At 43.7% G+C, this 23,461-nt stretch overlaps 1 protein-coding gene across 1 annotated transcript in view; it reads left to right on the forward strand.

Moving 5' to 3' along the window:
- RGMA (repulsive guidance molecule BMP co-receptor a) overlaps window positions 1–23,461 on the forward strand; it is a 113,194-nt gene that overhangs the window by 61,200 nt on the left and 28,533 nt on the right. The window lies entirely within an intron of this gene.

Below are 23,461 nucleotides of genomic sequence, written 5' to 3' on the forward strand. Positions count from 1 at the left end.
ATCAAACGCTCCGTCTCCCCTCGGTTCCTCCAACCACGCCACAAAACCACACAGCTGCGAATGCCATGAATAGTCCGCTGCTTTGCAGGTTGAAGGCCCCCGTCTGTGGGTCGGTTGTGCAAACCCATTTTTCATGGTCCTGGTCGATTATACATTTTAAAGCAGCCTGTGGCTCCAAACCCTAGCACCGCTCTATCGAAGTCTGTTAACAAATGGACAACTCAAAAGTTGTCGTTCTAAGGTGCCCCCCGTCCTTCCCTTGAAAGGTGGCTTGGCATAGTACAGTCTTTGCTGCTGAGCTCTACGCGCTTGACGTTGATTGATTCATTCATTCATTCTGAATTGGGCTTTTGCAGGCAAGCTGTGTGAAAAGGGCGCCAAATTCGCCCATGGCTGCATAGTTTTGAGAACGTCATAATTTTACGGGACTCATGATGCAGGTTTAATGGCGGCACTGATTCTGTTAGAGGGGTCTCATAGAATCCTGGCACGTGTCCAACATGGCAGCGAAGAGAGCTTCTCCTGAGCGCCAGCCATGCCGGTGGAGGGGGAGGAGGGCGTTGGAGAGGGAAGATAAATCTTCCCTCGATAGGCGATGGCGTCCTGTGCTAGCCCCTGGCGATGAGCCTTCTGCACAGGGGGCTAAACGTGTGAAACAAAAATGTTGGCAATAGACACCACTTCTGCCACGCAGCCAGTGACGGATGAGTGGAAATATTCTTTGACAAGTGCGAAGTTTTTTTTACAAGGAATATTTTGAAAATCAATTTGTGCCTGCCTGTGGGGTGCTTTGGGCGGTCGTTAATCGTGCTGATATCACAGGCATGTTTTTGTTTACAGATGTATTTTATGCACACGTGCATGGAACCCTGCCAGAGAGGTTCTACCGGGCAGCAGATGTAAATGCACTTGTGCTAACTAACATAAGGCCTCTTCATATATGGTATGAGTGTGTTTCTTACTGATTCTGCAAAGCTGGTGCTTCGTATTGGACATTTCACTGACCCTTCTACTAACATTTGTAGACATGGTAAGCTGTCAAACCTTTCATGTGTACTGTACCGTACAGAACACAAACAAAGTGGGAACGTTTTAGACTATGTTGAGGATGGTATTTTGAAGTGGAAAAATACCTGTCCAGTACAAAACCTTTGCTAGTCTCACACAAACAACTTTGTAGTATGGTGTCAAGATGTGTAGATGGCGCTAGGAAGCAAGTGCATCAGCACACGGGACAGCAATACCAGCCCAATTTTTAATAGATATGGCACTGTCCTTTCCCTTTCACACAGCAAAGCAACTTTGGGTGCTTTGCTGTGTTGCATTAAAAACAGTACATTTGTCCCTCCGTTTCCAATTAGAAACGCGTTCCTTAGTGAAGATATTGTTTTCTTTAGAGCATCAACACCTTACCATCCCTTGACATTCTGTTCCAGAGATCTATTTTGGTGTATTGTCTTTCCATTATCTGTCATTTTAGTACAGTCTTTTGCAGACCATACTGGACTGGTCAGGAAAGTGCTCCGTCGGTTATTCGCGGAATACGTTTAAGTTTTCATCTGGCTGGTTACTACCTTAGTGGCGTTTTATATCCGAGTTTATGGAGCTGCAGACTCGTATGTGATTTTTCGCTGATGGATATATTCAGTGGCTCGGGTTCAGCTGTGGGTGGGAGAGTGACTGGAATCCAAGCATGGTGTATTTTGCTCGGAAAGGATTGCCCCCATTTGTCTGCTGCCCAAAGACAGGTCAATAGGTAGGTGCAGAAGGCATCCACTTGCTGCTTGTCCAAACCAATTAACTGGGCGAAAAGAGTCAAGATAGAAGGTCTATTAGCTATTCCTATGTGATCTACTATACATTACCAGCCTAAGGAGCAAACAGTCAGATTCTGCACTGGTATTCGAGTTTATAGGTCTCTTGCTACTTAGGAGAAGCACATTGTCATCGAGCAGTATATTCATTTCTGTTAGCGATTCTTCAGTGCTCGTGCTATGAATGAATGAATTAATTTATTTTATTTATATTGCACAGTTACTTACACCATTTGCAATACAACTTTCATACAATTAAATAGAAAGTTAAAGCAATCATTGTTTAAAAAAGTATTCATAAAAAAAACATTTACATACAGAACTGTCAAAACTTAGTAAAATAATAAATACATACATTAGTAAAACTAAGAGAGATTGCCAGTTCAACATTTTTGCAAAATTTCATACAAGTTCTAAGATTTAATAGTTGAAATGACGTCTTCACCGTCTGGTTACTGGAGACTAATTGTTTAATAAACCAGATTGACTTTCGTATTGCCTGGCCCCTCTTCTCCCATAAGCCTATGTTGGAGCTCGGCCATGTATCTCCCAAACCTCGTGCTGTGCATATGAGAGGCTTGATTGCCTAGCACACCTTTGCCTTGAATAGTATTGTCTGGCTGGTTCAGGTGTACAGTATGCTTGTCTGATGAAGCTATGTAGTCCTATTCCTTAGCTGGTATGGTTGTCCTCAAGGTAGACTGCATCATACAGCTCATCTCTGCTTGAGGTTATCTGACTAGCCAGAGATAGCAATGGTAAGATAGCGTTCACTGCCTGGTGCTACTGCGCATTGTGCGTTCTCCAAAACTTATTGTGGATCCGTATTGCCTCCTCATCCACCTTCCTCTCACAGTCCTTGTGTATGAGTACATCAAGTGGAGTGTGTGTGTGTGTATATATATATATATATATAAAGATTCTCACCCAGCACAGCGCCGCTGTGCGAAATGCACTTCCAACCCGTGACCAAGGCGAGTGCTTTTCGCTGAAACGCGTTGGGTTTGCTACATGTTTCCGTTTGTAACATGCTGGAACCAAAATGAATAAAATTTCAACTTGAGAGCACACGCGCTTTATGGATTGATATTGTGACGAGGCTGGATTGGAAGTGCATTTCGCATAGAGGCGCTGTGCTGGGTGAGAATCTTATATTTACAGGGTGACCTCTATCCCTGGCTTTGCACCGCAGTTCTGGGTCCCGGTGTAATGGAGGAAGTGTTTTTGGATATATATACACACACACACACACAGGACTTCCTGTTTCTTATTCTGCAGTCAGTCGATTGCCATCTTGGCTACCGGTGTCAATGATGTACTCTTTATTGCTTGTTGTTGCTATGCATGCTCCTTTACTTGATTTTGCTGTACATGCCTTCTGTATTGCCTATTGCAGCTCCTAGGTACTTACTGCTTGGTTTTGCTATTCATTATGTAGTCCCCATGACTTGATGTTTCTGTGGATTGCGTGTTTTGCCATGCTTGTAGTTTTTATTACTGTGCATTTTGTATCCTTGTTACTTGTTTTGACTGCATTATGAATTGCTTGTTATGACTCATTGAAAAGACCTAATAAGCAATCTCTGCATAACCTTAGCCTCATTTTGAGTATGAAACATTATAGAAGCACCTGGTATAATTTTTCACGTGTGAACTAACAAAACAAGCTATATCTTAGTATGCTGTGAGCCTGGGTCCTTAGCCTCTCTTTTAAATGTTTTCATATACTGAACATTTCACTCTGCACTTAGAGATGACCTAGCAGCAAAGGTACACCCACTGTTGGATCCCTGAGGTTTCAGAAGGGAAACATTTGCAAGAGTTTACATGCATGCTTGTACTGCAGCATGCTCCCAGTCTTGGGGGGAATGTTAGCCTACAACTCATTTAAAATGAGATTTCCCCCTTCCTATAGAACAGCTCAGTGGCAGCGTTTCCTTAGTGTAAGGCATTCTGGGGAAGGTTTTAGAGTAACCTGATTCTCTAGCAATATCAGCCTAAGTGACTGAAGAAAAAATGTATCTTCTTACAGCTGTAGCCTCATGGCAGATCCTCCAAGAATGGGGGGGAGGGAGAAGGATAGGATGATGATGTTATGCACATGCGCAGTCGAGCTCGTGAGATTTTATGTCTCTGAGTTTCACTAGCGAGGGTTAAGCCCCGCCCCTCTTCTCCATTGGCAGGCCTCCTAAACGGTGGCCAGCCATTGGAGAAGAGGTCCTAGTGATGTTCTTCTTTCTCTTTTAGACCCGTCCTTTTCAGATTGGCTGACTTGACTTACTGCTGTGGTAAAAGGTTTCTTATCTTCTTTATGGGGCGACAGATGGCCCCATAAAGAAGATAAGAAAACTTTTACGCCAGCAGCAAGTCAACCCGATCCCGTCCGAGTGGGACGGGGCTAAAAGATAAAAGGCTTTTGTTTTTGCAAAGCTTTATCGTTTGCAAATTAAATATTTTAATGTACTGTTCATTGGCCTGAACAACTATAATGGGTTCATCAATGATATTGAAATCTCACTGTGATTTTTAGTTTAGCTTCTAACAGTTGTATTTCGAGGCTTTTGTGGGCGTGAATACTAAAGGACAGTCTCTGGTCCGAAATGACCTCAGCAAACGTGCTTTTCCTTTCAACGGAATATGTGCCATTTTCCTGCAACAATGTTTCAAATTAAAAGACCAATTTCGCCGAGGACGGACATTTTAGAACGGAGCAGTCCAACAGTCGTTCCCAGGAGGCATTGTCTCGCTTCGACCCACTCTTGTCTCTACCTATTGTAGGCGCGCCTGCGCTGGGAGGGTGGCGGCCGTTTTGTTTTGCTTTTGACCGCGCTTCTGATTCCATTCGCTCCAGCGGGCGGGAGATTGAATGAGCGGTGGAGCTACTATAGCCGGGTAAAGGAGCCATCAGCACCGCCGCAGCACCCCCATTGGAGCACCGGACCTCCCCCACACCCTACCCTTCCAGGCAGTATAGCGAGCCGAAGCAGCACCCCGACCCGCTGCGCTGGGCCCGGCACCCTGCTCTCACCCACCTGCATTACCCGCCTGCAGGAGAAAGACGAGCTGCGGCACCTCAACGACCGCCTGGCTGTGTACATCGACCGCATGCGCTCCCTGGAGCTGGAGAACGATCGGCTCATGGTCAAGATCTCGGAGTAGGAAGAGGTCCCCACGCGCGAGGTGAGCAGGGCGTAACCGGGTGTAGGGCAGGTTGTAACGATCCCTAAGGAGGCGGCATCATCAATAGGTGCCTTTCACTGGAAGGGTGAGGTTTCAAAGCTGGCTGGATCTGATTTTTGCAATGCATTTTTTTTTTTATATACAAGTTTTATGCCAATGGAAGGTATAGGGTAAATAATGAATCCTTTATTTAGGGGCGTAGTTTAGGCATCCTCATAGAAAAGAATTTTAGCAACATTGAAACTAACGGAGTACATTCAGTGTGTCTTTTGACATGATCCGTTCTATTTGTTTTGGGGGAAGCAGATCAACCTGTATCTTTACTTGAGGTGTCCCGGTGTGACATGTAACCGGGGTCCTCTTTTTTCTTTAAGATTGCGCAGAAGTGGGTGTGGCATGTGGGTTCATGTTATTTTGGGTTACTCTTTATGGCACACCTTGGTTCGACCGCCTTCAGCAGTGCTGACTAACAAATTTAAGAGAGATTATTAAATCTGAAGGCGCCAGTTATTACAGTATCAACTATCCCAGAACTGAGCCGTTCACGTGTGTCCAAGTGCTGGTCTCGTGTCTTAAAGTTTTGAGTTTTGTTAATTATTTGATTCAACATTGCAGTTCCTGGAGTGACAAGTTGTATGGCATGAAATAAGATTGGTCGCTTCGAACTAACTACTCGTGCTGGTTTGATAGGTGCTTGTTACATTGGCTTCAAAGCACGCTGCACTATGTATACGTTCGGATGAAGGTTGTAATAATTTGAGATACACTGGCAAGTGGAGACTATTTGCTTTTGTCATTTTTTTTCTAAGCCTCCCTAATTTCACCCGAGTTTATTTGTTACAGTAGCGTCCCCTGGATTCATTCATGTATCAAGCCTTGATTTGGCTGCATTCGCTTTGGTCACGTGGGGGCACACATACAACCATTTTGTAAAATGCAATTGAAAGTCACGAAAGATTAGCTACGATTTGATTGGCTAGCCTGTGTGTGTGTGGCTCTGTGTGTGTGTGGCTGTGTGTGTGTGGCTGGCTATGTGTGTGTGTGGCTCTGTGTGTGTGTGTGGCTCTGTGTGTGGCTCTGTGTGTGTGTGTGGGTGCAAATGCAATAGGTCTCGCATTTGCGAGAGATTAAGCTTTTGGCATTGTAAATGACAATGCCATTTATTTATCTGTTTTCAAAACCAACACATAAATAAAAAAATTGTCATTTACAATGCCAATAGCTCAAACTTTTGCAAAGGCGAAACCGTTGCATTGTAAATGCTTGTTTGTAAATGGAAAGTTTCTTGAACATTTTCTAAATGGCGTCAAAGTTATAAGGAAACCAAAAAACACTCTTCCTATGGCAACTAGGCTCTAACTATAACTGCACAGTAGCGATTGCCAATATATTACATGGTCTGCACAGTCTCTATCACAATGCTTGTTAGGTGTGTGGCATTAGCCATAACCCTTTGTTTTTTACTAAAAAATGCCTGTTTCCGTTTGTGAAATGTCATGCAAAAGAAAGTAAATAAGTAAAAATTGCAAAATGAGAATTCATTTCAGTGAATGGTTTCTTCTTTCCACGTGCTGCTGGTTTTGTACCTCGTGTACCGCAGCGGAAGGCCAAAAGAGAAGGTTCATGTGAACGGGTGCTACTATGACAATGTGTGCTTTTTGAGACCAAAATATGTTTTGGGTTTTAGCCATTTTTTGTATTTTACTTTTAATTGGCCAGGGCTGGCAGCTCCCTCAGAGGTAAACAAAATAGGCATTGACGAAGCCAAAAAGTTGGCAGTCAACCCAGAGTTATTAGCTTTGCCAATGCTTGCATTTAATTTTATGCGCAAAATGCAAGGCGGGAGAGGCCGCAGGGCTGTAAAAGTCCTAATAAAAGCCTGGTGAGTGGAGAGAGTGACACATGGAGGCGAGACACAGCAACAACTGCCCATAGCCAGTTTAGCATGATTCCAATACTCTTACCATGGAAGTGACGTTTTAAACTCCATGTTTACTGTGGAGGGCATGTGTTCTCGGGGCAGACATCTTCGCACTAAGCTGTCCTGTCGAGATGTTCAGAGAAAAAGACCCTCCCCCCTTCACTAAAACATGAAAGTGGTCTGAGCAGAGCTGCGTGGCACACCTCTGCAACCAGTGTTGCAAGAGAGCGGCCTCCTCCCCCATCAGCCCCTTTGCCTTGGCCTCCCACCCCCACTTCAACACAGCTGAAACCTGATTCCACCCCCTCTCCCACCCGCCCCCCTATTCTCCTCGTTCGCACTGCTGGTAATTTATTGGTCTGTAGGGCCTTTCTTGAAGGCGAATTGTATTGTCTTTATTTTCGGTTCAGACTTCGGAGGAGTCCACTGCATTCCTGGCTGCTTCTATTTTTTTTCTTTCTCCTTCTGAAAGCTGGGCTTTCAGGCTTTCACACCCCCTCTGAGCACAGCCAAATCCGTTTTATTGGGTTCCTTTGTTGTGCAAATAGGGCAATAACACTAGGGCTATTCTTGCCAGAGATTGTGCCTGATTAGCAGTAAAGGGGACTGCAGGGGAAGTCAATGGCTTGCACAAGTCACACAAACACTCCCGCGCTGCCTGGCCTGTGATGCAGACACTGCTCCCCATCCCCTTTCAGCTGCGCTCTTTTGTGCTCCCGGGCCGGACCCAGCCTGCCGAGCTGTTTACATGCTGATCGCGAGACTGCTGAACAATTAAAGAGAGAGATTGTTGATTTTAAAGTTAAGATTATCATTTATTTGCCTGCCTCCAAATCGTCACCCTTTTCCTATGATGACGTTTGTTTTGCCACGCAAAGTGTATGTTTGCTTCTAGGCATTGTTGCGGTTTGTGGGGTACAGACTGACGTAAAGGGGTCATGTGAATGTTTTTTTTAAAGGACCGGTCTTTAGTTACCTTTGTAACAAGGAGCGTGGGAAGAAAGCGACTGCAGAGTTCTGGAACTTGGGACACGCAGAGGAAATTACGTACTGCAGTTGGGTTGCGTGAGTTCGGGCCAGAATCAAGAGCGTTACGTTAAGCATGTTGGGTGTTACAACAAATACAGCCACGTGCGACCGGCTTGACTCGATTTTTGCAGATCCTAAAATATTGCGTCCATAATCTACTAAGCGTTTGTAGTTTTTAAGGGCAAAAATATAAGGAAATGGAACTAAATCGACTTGAAAGATGGACACCAATCCCCCCACCCCTAAATAATATTGTTACAGCTTCACCCCCTTCCAGAGACCACCGAATAACTTTTCAAAACTAGCAGTTAGGTAGCCCCCTTCACTGGATCCCACAGACCTCTTTCCAAAGTCGTTTTTCCTGAACGAAACTTCACTTTTATCATGCACGAGAAGGCACCCGTTTACCTGTGCTACATTAAAAACACCCAAAGCTTAAGTAATAGACGAACGCCAAGCCATGTAGCCACCCAGTATCATGACATCACAGATGCATCTGCAACACCCCCTTCGGTGGATCGCCGATGGTCCACCGCCTAGTCCTCTGCCTTTTTCTTTTGTTGCAGTTTTCCTAGTCCTCTGCCTTTTTCTTTTGTTGCAGTTTTCCTAGTCCTCTTCCTTTTTCTTTAGTTGCAGTTTTATCAGCATTCTGAGATTTTCAAAGTGGAACTGTGGAATTCATTACAGTTGTTATAATCTTAAACTTGTTTTTTCTATTTATATGGCATTGTATACCACACCGGCCATTCTAGTACAGTAAATAGAAGTTATAGTTAACCAATTTTGAGCACTTTAATTTACCGACTATTAAGGGATAGAATGAAGGCTCAGTAAACTTAGCCAGCAGGTAATATAGTCTGTAGGGTGAGCATTAACATCTGGCTAGTTCACAGGAGACACCATAAAAATCTGCCACTTTGGCAAAACCTTTGCCTAACTGGATCGTACTACACCTGGTTTGATGCTGCATTTTTACCCCTCCCATCCTTCTGCATTTTTCATTGTTATTTTTGAGCAGCTCATCCATTTCCCCAATCTTTCTCCATTCCATGAACCGCCATGTCCCTCGTCTTGGTGCTCCTACGTGTTGGTAGTCAGTAAGAGTTTTAAGAGAGGTTGGTTTAATGCAGCAGTGCTTTGTAGGCTGAAATTCATGCCTCGTAATCCCTGAACATCAGTTAAAAAAGTATAATCCTTTGTGAAGGATAAGGATCTAGTGTGTAATGGTAATATATTTAAATTGTTTACCGTTCTTAGCATGACCGATCGGTCAGTGGCCAAGAAGGTGTAGTCATAATACCAGAATAAAGCAATTCTATATTTATGGGCCAGAGGGTCTATGTAGTGCTTGCTGATGTTATTCGGGTGGAGTGGATTTGATTTTTGAAAGGCATTTTCCCATAATCAAGCATGTTGAAGGGAAAATTGTCGTGGTGAATGTAGGGTAGTTTTGCATTGAACTTTCTGAAGTTGACAGTGTTTAAACAAGTGCTGATGGTATCTGTCTCAACCATTGCTGAATGAGCACAAGAACTTTAGTGTATGGGCGATGAGCATGCCCCAGGCAGTGGACTGGCTACATCCAGAATGTAGACTCACTCTACTTCGCTCTCTTTTTGCATAACTTGTGTTTTGTGCACAGTCACATGACGCAATGGAACAGAGCACACACCAGCATGCTTAATTTCTAGATGAGTTACTTCTAGTCTCCAACAAGCAACCTGACACTAAATGGGTGGTCACATCTTGCATGGATCTGGGTATTTTACAGTGCACAAGCATCCTTCAAGGTATCCGGCCAATCCTAACCACATTTACCTTCTAAAGGGCATGCTACTAAAGACCATGGGGTTTTGGCACTGTATACCAGAGCAACCTCTTCAATGTTTACCCATCCCATTTTAATGCTGAGTGTATCATCGGACCTCTCTCGCCCTCCAACGCACACACACACACACACACAGCATAGAGAGGTTGCCTGCCCCTATGCAAACACAGTGATAGTTTCCTGCTGACATTAATAGGTAGGTACACATCCAAGCTGCCCTCATTGTTTTTTTGTTGGTACTCCCATAGTCACCCTACACCCTAAAACCTTCCAAATGTTGTACTTTCATCCTTAAAAGAACCAAGGAAACGGTCAAAACACCGGATGAAGAGAGGCTTTTCAAAGTTGACACATTTTGAAACTTAATGGAGTTGCAGAGCTTGTCTGATTCATCTTGCAGTTATATTTTCATGTTGGGTCTGCCAACTATACTATTGCTACATGGGGACTTGAGGAATCACAACATTATGCTGCTTTGTTCACATCGTCAAGGAGAACCACTGACATTTAATGTTTATCCTAAAAGGATACATTGGTGTTTGGCCAGATAAAGAGCATCATACCTAGTCCCGTCCATGGTATGCATCAATGGTGCAAAGTGAAAATAGTTCAGAGCTTTGTTTTTAGTACTATCCCCATTACTTCCTGAACTAGACCTTTTTTAGGTCTGCAAAAGCCATCCTCTTGAAGAGTGGGATTTGGACCAACCCTATTTAAACCATTGGCAACCTCCCCATGAATGGTTCCAGAGAAGTATTTTAGTATTGCTATTAGGCTATTGGCTGTCTAGGTGTATCCTTCCGCCCTACTTGTCATTGTAGCATCCCATGCTTGCTAGGCCGAGGTTCCTGACAACTGTATTCCCTCAACAGACTTTTTGGGGTTTATAAGAGTCTTTCATTGTGTGGTGTTCAAAATTCTTTTTTTCTGTATCTGATGTGTTTGTTACTGAGAATGCTTCTAAAAGAGCTGATGTAATTCTAACTTTATTTTCCCTCACCCCTTGAAATTAGGAACTGCCATCTTCTACCCAATTGGTGCTTGTTTTCTAAGCACTGGTCCTCTGTCTAGCAATTTCCGACCAGTGGTCCACTGTCGGAAATGCATTTGGCTGCATATCTAGTGTTTCAGTGACTGGTTTTGTCGAATTTTGTTTTTACTATTCATAGTAAAAAATACTCTCGGTCTTAATTATATATATTTTTTTAACTGAACTAACTTTTGCAGTGTTGGACTCAATCGTTCTGTCACTCGTAGACCCAAACAAATCACTAGTTAGGCACATTTCAGTCTGTGATAACTTGGAAAGGCCTATTCCCTGCTACTCCTCAACCCCTTGCTAAAGGTGCTTTTGGTTGGTGCCTGTTGTGTGGAATAATGGATTGTCTGTGATGAATTATAGGATATTTTCTGAGTATCACAACTTTGTGTCAAGTCATACTTTGCGCTTGTCGAACCACGGGTTTAATGAAATGCAATCTGGCTAATATAAATCCAGTATTTGTAAAGCGTGAACAATTGCCCAAAGGCGTCAAGGCGCTGGGGGCCATCAGGAAGACTAGCAAGTTATTGCTCAGAGTCACATGGTGCTGGGTTACCTGCCGCCATTGCCAGGGATTGAACTGTGAACCCCTGTGCTCTGGAGTGAGACGCCCTGGCCGCTGCGCCACACCTCTTCACAAATAAATCCATTGACGTTCATTATATAATACATTTTTCTCATACTTGGTCAGTGTTCCTATATGTATATGTTTATTTTGATATATTTTGACGGTCGTTGAAAAAAAATGTCTGCCCTGAAATTTGGCAGATGGCAAACACTTTCATTAAAACCGTGGTTTGGATTTAAAAAAATTACTCGTGGGACATTTTGTCCCTGAGGGAACTTGCGGGCTTGGAGGTACCGCTATAACTCATTACCAGTTAAAAATAGCCTTTAAGGAACGAGAGGAGAAAGTGGGAAGATTTTTTTTTCCTAAAAAGTGAAAAACGAAGTTCTGTTTTATGGCAAACAAGCCCAGCAGGACATATTTGGAGCGATATTTGTTTTTCTGCTCCAGTTCCATCTGGCTGCTAACATCAGGGGTGAGGCTGCTAGTCACTGGGGTTGTTCTAGAATCCAGGACCAGATTAGGGCCAAGATGTTCAATACATAGTGCTTTTGTGAGTAAATATTTCTTTCAGCCATAGCTAAACATGTCAGTGCCAGAGTAGGACTCTGTCGGGTCATCTGAGCCCTGGAAAATGTTTGGGCGCAAGAAACATAACAAAATGAATAGCTTGTGCCATGCCTTGTGTGGTTTCCAATGAGTTACCCACCTGGGTGATACATAATGGAGAGGCCAGGGAATTAACTGGTGTAATCCCACCCTTTTTTAAAGTTGTTTAATCGTTCTTGAAATGCAAAAGTCATGTCTTTTGATGCTGGTTTCGATCGACTCCATTTACTTTTTGGATGGTCTCGAAGACGTGGTCTGCCCACGATATGGACAGGGGAGGGTGTGCGGGCAAGTCTGCGCGCCTCTGACTCCATAAACAAGTCACAGTGTCGTAGTATTCTGCGTGCCAATACTCAGTTGCCAGCGGTGATTGGCAGCCAGGTGTGCACGTGTGAGGTCCGGCCCTGGCACTGCTGCAGCGCCAGGGTGGTCAGCGGCTGGTGAGCACGCTTTTCCACATGTGAATGCTGCTGAATGTTCTGAGGAGGGGTTTCCACCGAGGGTGTTGCTGGTCGTGAAACGTAAGTTGCTGATGTGACTTTCACGACAGCGGTCTTAGGAAGAAAAAAAGCATGCCTTCGAAGAACTGTGAACTCTGTGCAATTCTGCTCTTAACACCATCTCACTGCTAAGGCGGTGTATTCATATTTTGTCAGATGAGGTTTGTACCTAAATCGGTATAAGCCGATGCTTAGTTAGATCCAGTCATTTGCACAGGATCACGCAGTGTGATGAAGTGGCGAAGCCACGCATTAGAACGCAGTTCTTGCGATTACGCAATCGACAGTATAGCCACAACACAACACTTCCTTTGTTACGGTTGTCCTTTTTATGCTCCCCGTACCATTATATTCCTTGCTTTACTACTTGAATTAATGTTTCCATTGTAGTCAGGATCTTAATGTTTAACTCTGAGGATCCGCAGACGTGAAGATATCTATTATTAAAGATAGGAGGATATAAAGTGTGTTTTATGTATTAAAAAAATATGTATATTCTACGTCATATTAAAGGCTTGCACCAGAATTCCTCCTACATTTATGAGTTGGGGAGAGTCGACTGCAAAATGTACGCTACAGTTTGTCAGCCTTTGTCTGATTGGTGATAAGTAAAGCACTTACTCCCCCTAGAGGACATCCCAGTGTGCTAGCATTTGCGTCGATTAGTTTATTCAGCGCTTTCGATATGCACACGCTATTTCATGGAATAATTAGCACAACCAAGGGAATGCTGTCAGACTGTCGGAACCAAAAGCAAACATGACAAAGAAGGGGAAAAAAGGACTCAAAAGTGTGCCCTCGCAAACTTTATGTAGTTTGTGCATATGCTGCCTTAAGTACCAATAGTATGCAAAGATTTCTGCACGTGGCTTTTCGCACTCATCTGGGACCTCATTTGTGACTTTCGTCGCCGGAACATCAACGTCACTTGTGACGTTCTGTGGTGCAAGAGCCTGCTCCATATTTACGAGGCAGCACTTAGCCACTTTTTTTTTGGCTTAATGCTGCCTCGTAAATATCTTTGGTACAAAGGGGAGTGGTGATGGACGGAGCATCTGAACCAATCAAACACTCACACCCAGTCAAAAGATCTGGGTTTGATCCATCACCGTTTTTCAGCCCACTCTGCCACCCCAGTTCAGACATGGCTATATGCAAATCAGTCTGACCCTGTGCCTGATGGGAACAGTCCAGCCCGAACCGCCAAGCCATGCCTTCCCTGGACCGGAAACAAGCTTCCGAGGACCGGTTTCTGGCATTCCAGCCGTCTTCAGCCCGGCTTGCTTGAATCCAGTGGCAAAGTGAGCAAGGGACTCACGTCTGAGCATACCCTGCCACACTTATGGCGGCCAAAGCGGTGCAAAAGGGGGTGGTGATGGACGGAGCATCTGAACCAATCAAACACTCACACCCAGTCAAAAGATCTGGGTTTGATCCATCACCGTTCTTTAGCCCACTCTGCCACCCCAGTTCAGACATGGCTATATGCAAATCAGTCTGACCCTGTGCCTCATGGGAACAGTCCAGCCCGAACCGCCAAGCTATGCCTTCCCTGGACCGGAAACAAGCTTCCGAGGACCGGTTTCTGGCATTCAAGCCGTCTTTAACCCGGCTTGCTTGAATCCAGTGGCAAAGTGAGCAAGGGACTCACGTCTGAGCATACCCTGCCACATTTATGGCGGCCAAAGCGGTACAAAAGGGGGTGGTGATGGACGGAGCATCTGAACCAATCAAACACTCACACCCAGTCAAAAGATCTAGGTTTGATCCATCACCGTTCTTTAGCCCACTCTGCCACCCCAGTTCAGACATGGCTATATGCAAATCAGTCTGACCCTGTGCCTCATGGGAACAGTCCATCCCGAACCGCCTAGCCATGCCTTCCCTGGACCGAAAACAAGCTTCCGAGGACCGGTTTCTGGCATTCCAGCCGTATTGCTTGAATCCAGTGGCAAAGTGAACAAGGGAGTCACGTCGTAAATATCTTTCCCTTTAAATAAGTTTTCTGCGTTAAAGGTTTGTGCAGTGGGTGTTGCTGGGGGCGTTCCCAGCAACATTGATGGCTTTTTGACACACTCCCAGATTTACGAGAAATCATAACTCTGAGGCAGAACAAAAACTTACGCCTCCCAAGGGCAAGCCAAAGGGAAGCACGAAGAGGACAAATATCTGTATTCCTCCCCGTTTCTCCTTTTCTATGTGTGCTGAATGCAGCCCACATAGAAAGAGGAAAAAGCCTCTTGTGATACTTTTTGTGCAGGAAGTTCCCCTTCCTGAATAAAAATAATCATCCCTGCAACGCAGGCACCCATGCACCATGGTGCAAAGGTGCCTGCGTTGGTGCGCGGCAGCCCATTGTGTGCGAACACAAGGGAAAAGGACCGGAATGCCATATCTGATAGATAAGATGCATTCCTGCCCTTTTCTTTTGCTGTAGGGCAGCTCAACAGGAATGCCTGGCGGCGCTGCCCTACGGCAGATCCTCATAAATGAGGCCCCGTGTATTTAGGGCTCCTTTTAAAATGTTGTGATGGGTTAAAAAAAAGGGTCACCAACATCCATCTAGTTTCAAAGTCTTGAGCAAAGTGGTTTTAAAATGTATTAATGAGAAAATAGTGCGTATATTTCCCGATCTAGCTAGCTCGTATGAGGAAATATTGCCAGTTAGCGTGCGCATGGGATAGACTTAGCGACACGCGAACACTTCATTGCCTCATGTCTTTGGTATTACACTAAACTGGCATCTTCCTTCATGGCCACAGCTAGCTGTTAGAGATTTAATATGCCCCGGCCTACAGGAGGGTGGGGAGTAATTCCCGCCGATATCCTGCAACAGGTTTTTAGCGCTATCTGCAGTCAAAAACTGGTAGCTTAGCTCTAACTCCACTCGACAGCTCTGCCTACATTTGGCAATCTATTTAGCCATGCCCACAGTCAGCGTTAGGGCTGTTGGCCCAAGACACACTCAGCAAGTTGAAACCTAACCTCACCGAGTCAGAACTTGGGGTTGTACACGCCTGCCATATGTGCCTATCAGCCTATCCACACTGCCCACAGACAATCAGCCTGATTCATCAAGCCGAATTGCGCTCGCAAAGGGCCAGATTCTGAGAATCTGGCCCATTGCGAGCGCAATTTTTGCATTTGGGATTCATCATCCCAAATGCAAAAATCGGTAATTGCTAATTCGCTAAATTGCGAGGAATTACATTTAAGGAATCTCTATTTGAGATTCCTTAAATGCAATTCATCAACCATTTTTAAATTGCTAATTCGCAATTTCGGGCCGCTATTTACTGAGAGGTCAGACCTCTCGGTAAATAGCAAAAACTTAGAAAAATGCTTTTAAAAGCATTTTTCTAAGTTGCATGTTGCACACACACATGTCCTTTGGACATGTGTGTGCGCAACACCAGTTTCAATTTGCATTTAAGGGGTGCTACAGGGTGTCCTTTGGACACCCCTGGCACCCTTTAAATCGCTATCTTATTTGCGAGTAGCAAATTGCTAATCGCAAATAAGGAATACTCCCCATTCATTCCTATGGGCCTTTTGGCCCATAGGAATGAATGGGGAGTTATTCCTTATTTGCGATTAGCAATTTGCTACTCGCAAATAAGGAATGTGTAGGAATCGCTATTTATTTAGCAATTCCTACATGAATACCGTTTTGCGAGTCCTTAATAGCGATTCGCTATGAATCGCTATTAGGGGCTCGCAAAACGGCCCGTTGATGAATAAGGCTGAATGACTTTGCTTAATCCGCAGCCTGGATTTTGCTCCACCTCAATCTGAATTTGCGCGCAACATTCGGCCCGTGCAGTTTCACACATCTGAAACCACACAAGCAACTGGTAGACCGATTTGGGCAGGGGTAGTAACCGTATTGAAAAAATGTCCAAAAAGTGTTACCTGCACGACTCAGTTTAAACAATTTGTCAGATACCACAAAATGTGTCTGTCTGGCAATAGACATAGACAATTTATGTGTAGGCATTTATTGTCCTATTGACATCCAAGTTGCATTGTTGGGCACTGTTGTAACCCAGGTTCTGAAACAGGCTGAAAGTTCTTATGCGATCGGATTAACCCCTAATGAAACCTCATAAATACTTGCACCTGACAAGAAGCCGGGCCCCCACGGTGCACCATGCATACAGCGAGCATAACCGCGCTCTCCCATCACTCAGTGCAGTACCCAGCTCCTCTCCACAGGAAATAAACACCCTGCAGTAACGACGTATCACAGCAGTATTTGCTTATAATACATTGATTCTGTAATCCCTGTACAAATTCACGTCTCTAATTTCTTTATAATCGGGGACTTCTGACAAAGAGGTTAGAACCTGTCAGGTCACGAACCCATTGAAGCAGTTGTTTAAAGCAACTGAAAACAGAACGATTCTTTTCTTTCTACCACGTTATTTTTAATAGATTACAATGAGAAGCTTAGAGAATATGTAGATTTTTTTTGCTTTTGGATAGAGGCAAGCTAGAATCTTTCTGCATGTTTCCACACATTTCGAGCTACTGCAGTTTTTTTAACTGACTTGTATTGAACTGTTTCTAATATCTGTTTGCAACAAATATCGAACAGATTTGTGATGTGTTAATTTTGTACTATAGGTTTTATTTCGATTCTTTATGTTTGCAAACACGCTTGTTTTATCGTCTGAAAGCTGTGCACCAAGGTTGTAAGTGGTTTGTGGGAAAGGTGATGGTGTGACCATGTATTATATGGGATACATTACCTATGACGTGTGTGATAAGGATATTGCAAGTCACCTCGGAGTTCCATAACCTTCAGCCTCGTTCCTTAATATGTGTATGGAACTCCTCAGTGACTTGCAGTAATGTACGGCGGGGGTACATTATCCCTTATCTCCACTCTTGGTAAAAAATGACCACCCCGGTATTTCGGCTTAGCAAGCTCTCCCAGAATGACTTTAGGGGTATTGCTGTCAGCCTTCATACTCTGAACAGCTTTCACATCAGCTGAGCCTCGGGAAAAAAAACACACTTGCATTCCGTATATGGGGCAAAACGTGTTGACTGCAAAACATCAAGACTACATACTATGAAACTGTATAAAAGCTACCTTGGAAGACCACAGCTGGATTAAAAAACATTTACTAGAAAGATTAACTGTACTCTGTCTTGTGACTCTGAGCAAAAACTTGCATTGAAATTTGTGCTACCTGACAGTACAGTATTGCTGTCAAAGTCTTTGCCATACATGGTATCCCTGTACAGACTGAATTCATGCTCTACGGTCCTATATCTCAGTTTTGTGCATAGAGGCATAGTGTCAATAGCAACTTCTTGTTAATCGAGTGACAGCAGTGACTCCAAACCTCACTAAATCCTGAAAAGCTTACATCATACGTCATTCACTACTACTGAGAGAACAGCAATAATCAAGCACCGAAAGATGCACTTACATTCTACAAAGAGGTGTGGTAAAATAATTAAGCAAATGTACGCCTTTTCTGTACCTCACGGCTCCAACACAACCTATTAAACAGATCTTCGCCACTCTCTCGTGTACAACACTACTGCAGAGCCATCACACCTTTGCCAAAACAATCCGTCTACTTCTTTAACAAAACTGTAATTCACAAATGTAAGATACTCCATCGTACTTTCACGTGCACAACACCTTACCATAGCTATTTACCTATAACATTGAGAATCTCCTGACTACAAACCATTAGAGCTGAGCTTGCAATCCTTCAGGCATTTCTTTCTTTATGACCTGTCACATAGCCAGTGAACGCTGTCAAAAGCCAACAGAGCATTCTGTGACATGGCAGCAAACATTGTTTCCAGCCCCTCAAAGCTAATTTGGAGGCATTCTAATTTTAAATATTTTTTCGCAAGGCTTTTTTTTACAATGGGTGTGTGTTGTTACTTGTTCGTGAAAGCAGAATCAACATGACCAGTGGGATGGGCTGAAAATGGCAATATGGTAGAACTACTCATGCAATTAAACATTGGTAAAGCCAAAAGGTCTAGGTTTACTGTGCAAACACATGCTGCATTAGAAAAAATAAAGCAAGATTGGGCTCAGAGGGATATAGTTGTAAAGTAGTTTGTCATGTATTCCATGTGTGGAAGGATACACTGAAACAGCCAATATTAATGGGTAACGGATGATTATTACATTGTGATAACTGAGGACATGGTTGCCTATGTCGCAAGCATATGGCTGTAAGAGGCTAGTTGAAGAAGCCAGTGGTTGAAAAAGGCAGGCCCACAGCCCACTCTGTATTTTATTGTTAGTATGTCAGTTGACTGGTGCACCGTCAAGACTCGGACCTAAAAATTATATATGTCAGATGCAAATCTCTGCACAGCTATTTACATATATCGGCTTTAAGCCAGCCCTCTTCATCCATAGGCCTGTGTAATTTTTATTTTCCATCCACCCAGTTCAGCGTACTACTTGGGGACTTGGTTAGCCCATTTCTGCCATTGGCTAATTTCACTTTGAGTGGTGGCATTCGTTTCTTTCACAATGAGCACATCCTCACACAATGTAATTCCCTACAGTACCAGCGGCCACTATGGCAATGTGTTTTTTGTTGTTGTTGGAACAAAGAATCTTTTTTTTTTTGCTTTTGATGAGGGCAGGCAGGTTACTCTACAATAAAGTTTTACAAAACCATGACCAAGCAAAATAAGCATTAGCAATGTTGTTTTTCAACACCAGACCTATTGGCTTTGCCAATGCTTGTTTCCATGTGAACCTTCAGAACAGGTATCTCTGTAGCCCCTAATTGTTCATCGCTTGCAGTGTGTGCATCATAGAGATCTACCCGGCAACTGATTGTGATTTGGCTCTGCTGTAGTTACCGAATCTCAAGTGGACATAAAGTGCCAATGCTTCTGTAGCCTGGCAGAATTCATGCCAGCACGTTTTCAGCATCACATGTTCTCTGATTGTAGGCCTGCTCACTTGCTGATTTTACCTGAAGCTATATCCGCTTCCATGGTCTACAAGCAAACTATCACATTACATTGATGCATTTTGGGATACCAGCTGGTTTAATGAGAAAATATAAGCTCATTGCCCAAGTTAAGTCTTGTACCTTTTTTTTTATCCCATTTAATATTGCACTTTTTACTGAAAAATGTATCTTTCTTTGTTTTTGTTCATCAAATCCACCTCGTTCTTCACCTCACTGCACTTTTTGCAGCATAGCCTGCACTCCTCAACGTGAGGGCTAGGGCACTCCTGTCCTCCCTTAGGGAAAACAGGGCAGGCTGTGACTCAAACTTTCATGTCTTCTACTCTTGGGTTTCAAGACGACAATAGGCCCAGTGCTTGATGATCACTCTGACAGTCTTGATTTAAAGAAAGCTGCTCACCAATTTGAAAGTGGAAAATATAGGTTGGGTGTTTTATTTAGTGTATGTATCAAGACTTTCCTGTTGTGTACCACCCAGTGCTCCAGATACACTTTCTGAGACTAGTTATGACTGAGAGAAGTAACCAATAGATTCTCAAGCGATTGTGGGTCACCAGGTACATGACCATCTGAAGCACAGCAGATGACGCTCGTCCACAACCCCTCTGCACTTGTGCTCTAGATTTTCACCATCTTGTCATTTCCTGAGGAACCTATTCCTAGTGCTTCAATGGCCCTAATACACGCCAAGAGATCCCATCTTCCTGCTTTTTGTGACTGTAATGTGTGAGTAAGTGTGTGCATAAGTCACTGCCTGATCGTTCATGGCATAGATGTGACTCTCCTTCCATTATGATGAATGTGGCATCAACGGGTTCCTCCTCGACCAACTGGTGCATTCCAGAGCAGATCTCTTTATGTCCATGTGCTGTCTGGCAGGAGTATCTGAAGGGTATTCGGTTTGCATTAGGTATGATGAAGAAATCCCTGGCCTTACTTGATGCAAAACCCAGGCACTATGAAAATATATATTCACTTACTGCAAGAACTTGGCCTTATTTACGAGAGGCGTGGTGTTTTGGTGGATGCTTATTCAACATAACACCTGACTTCCCCACGTTGGAATTTATCTGGTCTCATATAATAACTCCCACTTACGAACTTGTCACCAATAATGGAGACTAACATGCAGATTTGAGTGCTTATTGCACATATAATGCAATTCTAGCAGGTCAGACTGTGGGAGTGCGGTCTTAGCCCCCAAACTCCTAATTGCAATATGTTCGGTAATGACAGTAATTCCCTCTCATATACCAATTAACCAGGCCACTTTTAAGGAGGATCCTACCAGAACACCGTTGAATTAATCCAAGTGTGTCCACCGGGTAGCTTGGGAGGTACACACAGCTCGACGGCTGCCAGTAGGCAGCTCTTGAGCATAGATCACGTCTTGCGCATGCGCAGAGTCTGCACAGCAGAGTGTGTGGTTAACGCTCGTGAAGCGAAGGACAAAGAGGCCCCGCCCGCCTCTCCCTCGCCACTTCCTTCTATACAGTTGCCTTTGATATCTCATATCTCCTTAGCCTTCAAGAAACCGCGCCGGCGCAGGGGTCAGAGGTCAGCATGCGCCGTTCCCTCGCTGACTCGAACAGGCCAGGCGTGCATTGTTCTGGCGGTTGGAATAGGAGATCACGTCGTCAATAACCGTTGGTGGAGGTTACTTTGAACTCCGCTGGTTGTTAATTTCGGCGTAGGTATACTGCGCTTGTGTGTGTGTGTGCATGGAGGTGCCGCCAGGGCTTTAAGATTGCAGTTTCATGTTCGATACCACTAGACGACAGTGTATGTAATAACTGTTCAAACATCTGACGCTAACGTTTTAAAACAAAACAGGCTGGTGTTGTTGATAAAACAAAATACCTGATTTATGTAGTGCTTATTATGATGTCCTGACGCCTTGTGGCTTTGTCCATAATGGACCATCAACTTCTGCTTTATCAACCTTGAAGGGGTGAGTAGCTTGGGGTGAGCTGCTTGCAGCCAGATTTCTACAGGAAATGTTTTTTCCAGTGAGCTGTCATAAAATTTATTTTCTGTCAGAAACACTTTGGGGAACAGATTGAATGTGAATCCATACACTGAGTTCAATCAGATGTGCTAACATGAATGGAGCCCTGGTGGCATTCATGGTAGGGAATAGTTGAACCCACAAAAGTCTAATCCAACCAATCCAAATTATTGAAATAGCTATTTTCACAAAATGACAATGCCTTCTTAAACTAGGGCTGGGTTTTCTGCCAACAATGGTCTTATTCCAGTGAGAAGGACCTTGACTCTTGATGAATATGAATGCTGTGTTTTTTTTTCATTGACATACATGTGATCTGAGTAACATTTTCCTGGTCCCCCGGTGGTTCCTGCAATGCTCGCAGGAGGACAGCAGTTTATTTCATAGTCCTATGCAATAGGCCTGTGTTTTTCCTTTTGAGAATATCAAGGCCTGTTTTTAATGTTCGCCACTGTTGCATTCCTAAACAGCAACCATTTTATACTGCTCGGGCACTGTGTGACAAAAACCAGTGGAAGAACTACTGTCTCCAAGTATGCTAAGCAGGAAAGGGGATACACTCGGTGGCCTGACAGTTGTTTACTGACATTTACGGGGTTTGATATGTTTCCCCTTACATATGTGAAACTGAAAGCTTAATAACTGTACAAAACAATTATTCTGTTCCAAGTATTAATTTACATAGTGAATAGTATGTGATCAGGGACCAGAGTTTTGACTATTAGGACAAGCCCGTACAATACATTTTGTGATCGTAAAACCTGCGATTACGGGTCACAGTGGCAGGGATCCTCAGCCAGTCTCGCCTTCGGAGCAGCCCTGGTGGTGGTGAATACAGTATTCTCGTGAGCACGTACATTATTTGCTGCAGTGGGAAATAGTGCACCTAGATTTTCTGCCATACATCAGTGTTGGAAGATGTCATTTTCTTTCTCTGTTTCCTATAAAACTTATTGTATCTTAAACGTTATTTTTGTAGAACTTCTGTAAAGTGAATCATTCAAGCATATAAACAATATTTTTGTATGAGAGAGGACTTACAGTCCTCTTAGAGAATGTTGGGCTTGCTCGGAGCACTTTCTCATCCAGTTCCTTGTACTGCTAATAAAATATTTCCCAGGGCTGCAGTTCCCTATAGTTTAGACTCTTGTCCGTGATGCCAAAGCAAGAGGTAGGGTGAGTCAAACAAGACCCTACGTGCCATGTTCTCTGGTCTCCCTAGTTAGATTGATGGTTGGCTTATGAAAGCTTGAACTCATGTTGAGTTGTGGTCCTAGTTGGGTGACAGGGTCAGGTATTTGTCAACAGCCAGGTCTTTACTGGTAATTCCAAGTGGTTATGCATATTTTTCTTATCACTTATAAGAATACTCTTTAACATTTGGCTTTCTTGTTGTGCAAAACCTTTTTTGCATCTGGTCTTCACAACACATTTTTCTCACAAAATTAACTTTTCCTATTCTCATTCCCGTTTTAGAAGACCAATCTCAAGACCAAGCTCTGTACTGTTGAAAATATCAATAATGTATGATAAGATTAAAAATGTTATCAAATACGACTTTTACTGTAACCTTTATTCTGAGGTTTCATGACAATGGTTTGGTAATATTTTCCTCTGTCATTTTTAGGTCAAGCATGCAGGCAGTGCACATGCGCTGTCGCTATGGAGACTCTCTTGTGTGTGTGTGTGTGTGTTTTTTTTAAGCCTCAACTAAAAAGGGGCTTTTACCCCGCCCATTACTTACCATTCGTTGCTACCATAATCGATCTTCTTTGCTGCCTTCTAATTCGGCATCAATCAGAACACGTCACTTCTTCCATCACTTCCTGACCCTTGAGTGGAGCATGGACCAAATACAGATTGATTAAACTTAAGCAGTGTCCCTGAGCTCGCGTTGTGATACTATTCTTTTTTTCAAAAAAAAAATTATTAGTGCAAACTCAACCAGACCCCTGCTGTCTTGCTTCCTTCCTTGTGAGCGTCTCCACCTC

Source organism: Lissotriton helveticus, chromosome 3_1 (genome assembly GCF_964261635.1).
Source record: "Lissotriton helveticus chromosome 3_1, aLisHel1.1, whole genome shotgun sequence".
NCBI lineage: Eukaryota > Metazoa > Chordata > Amphibia > Caudata > Salamandridae > Lissotriton > Lissotriton helveticus.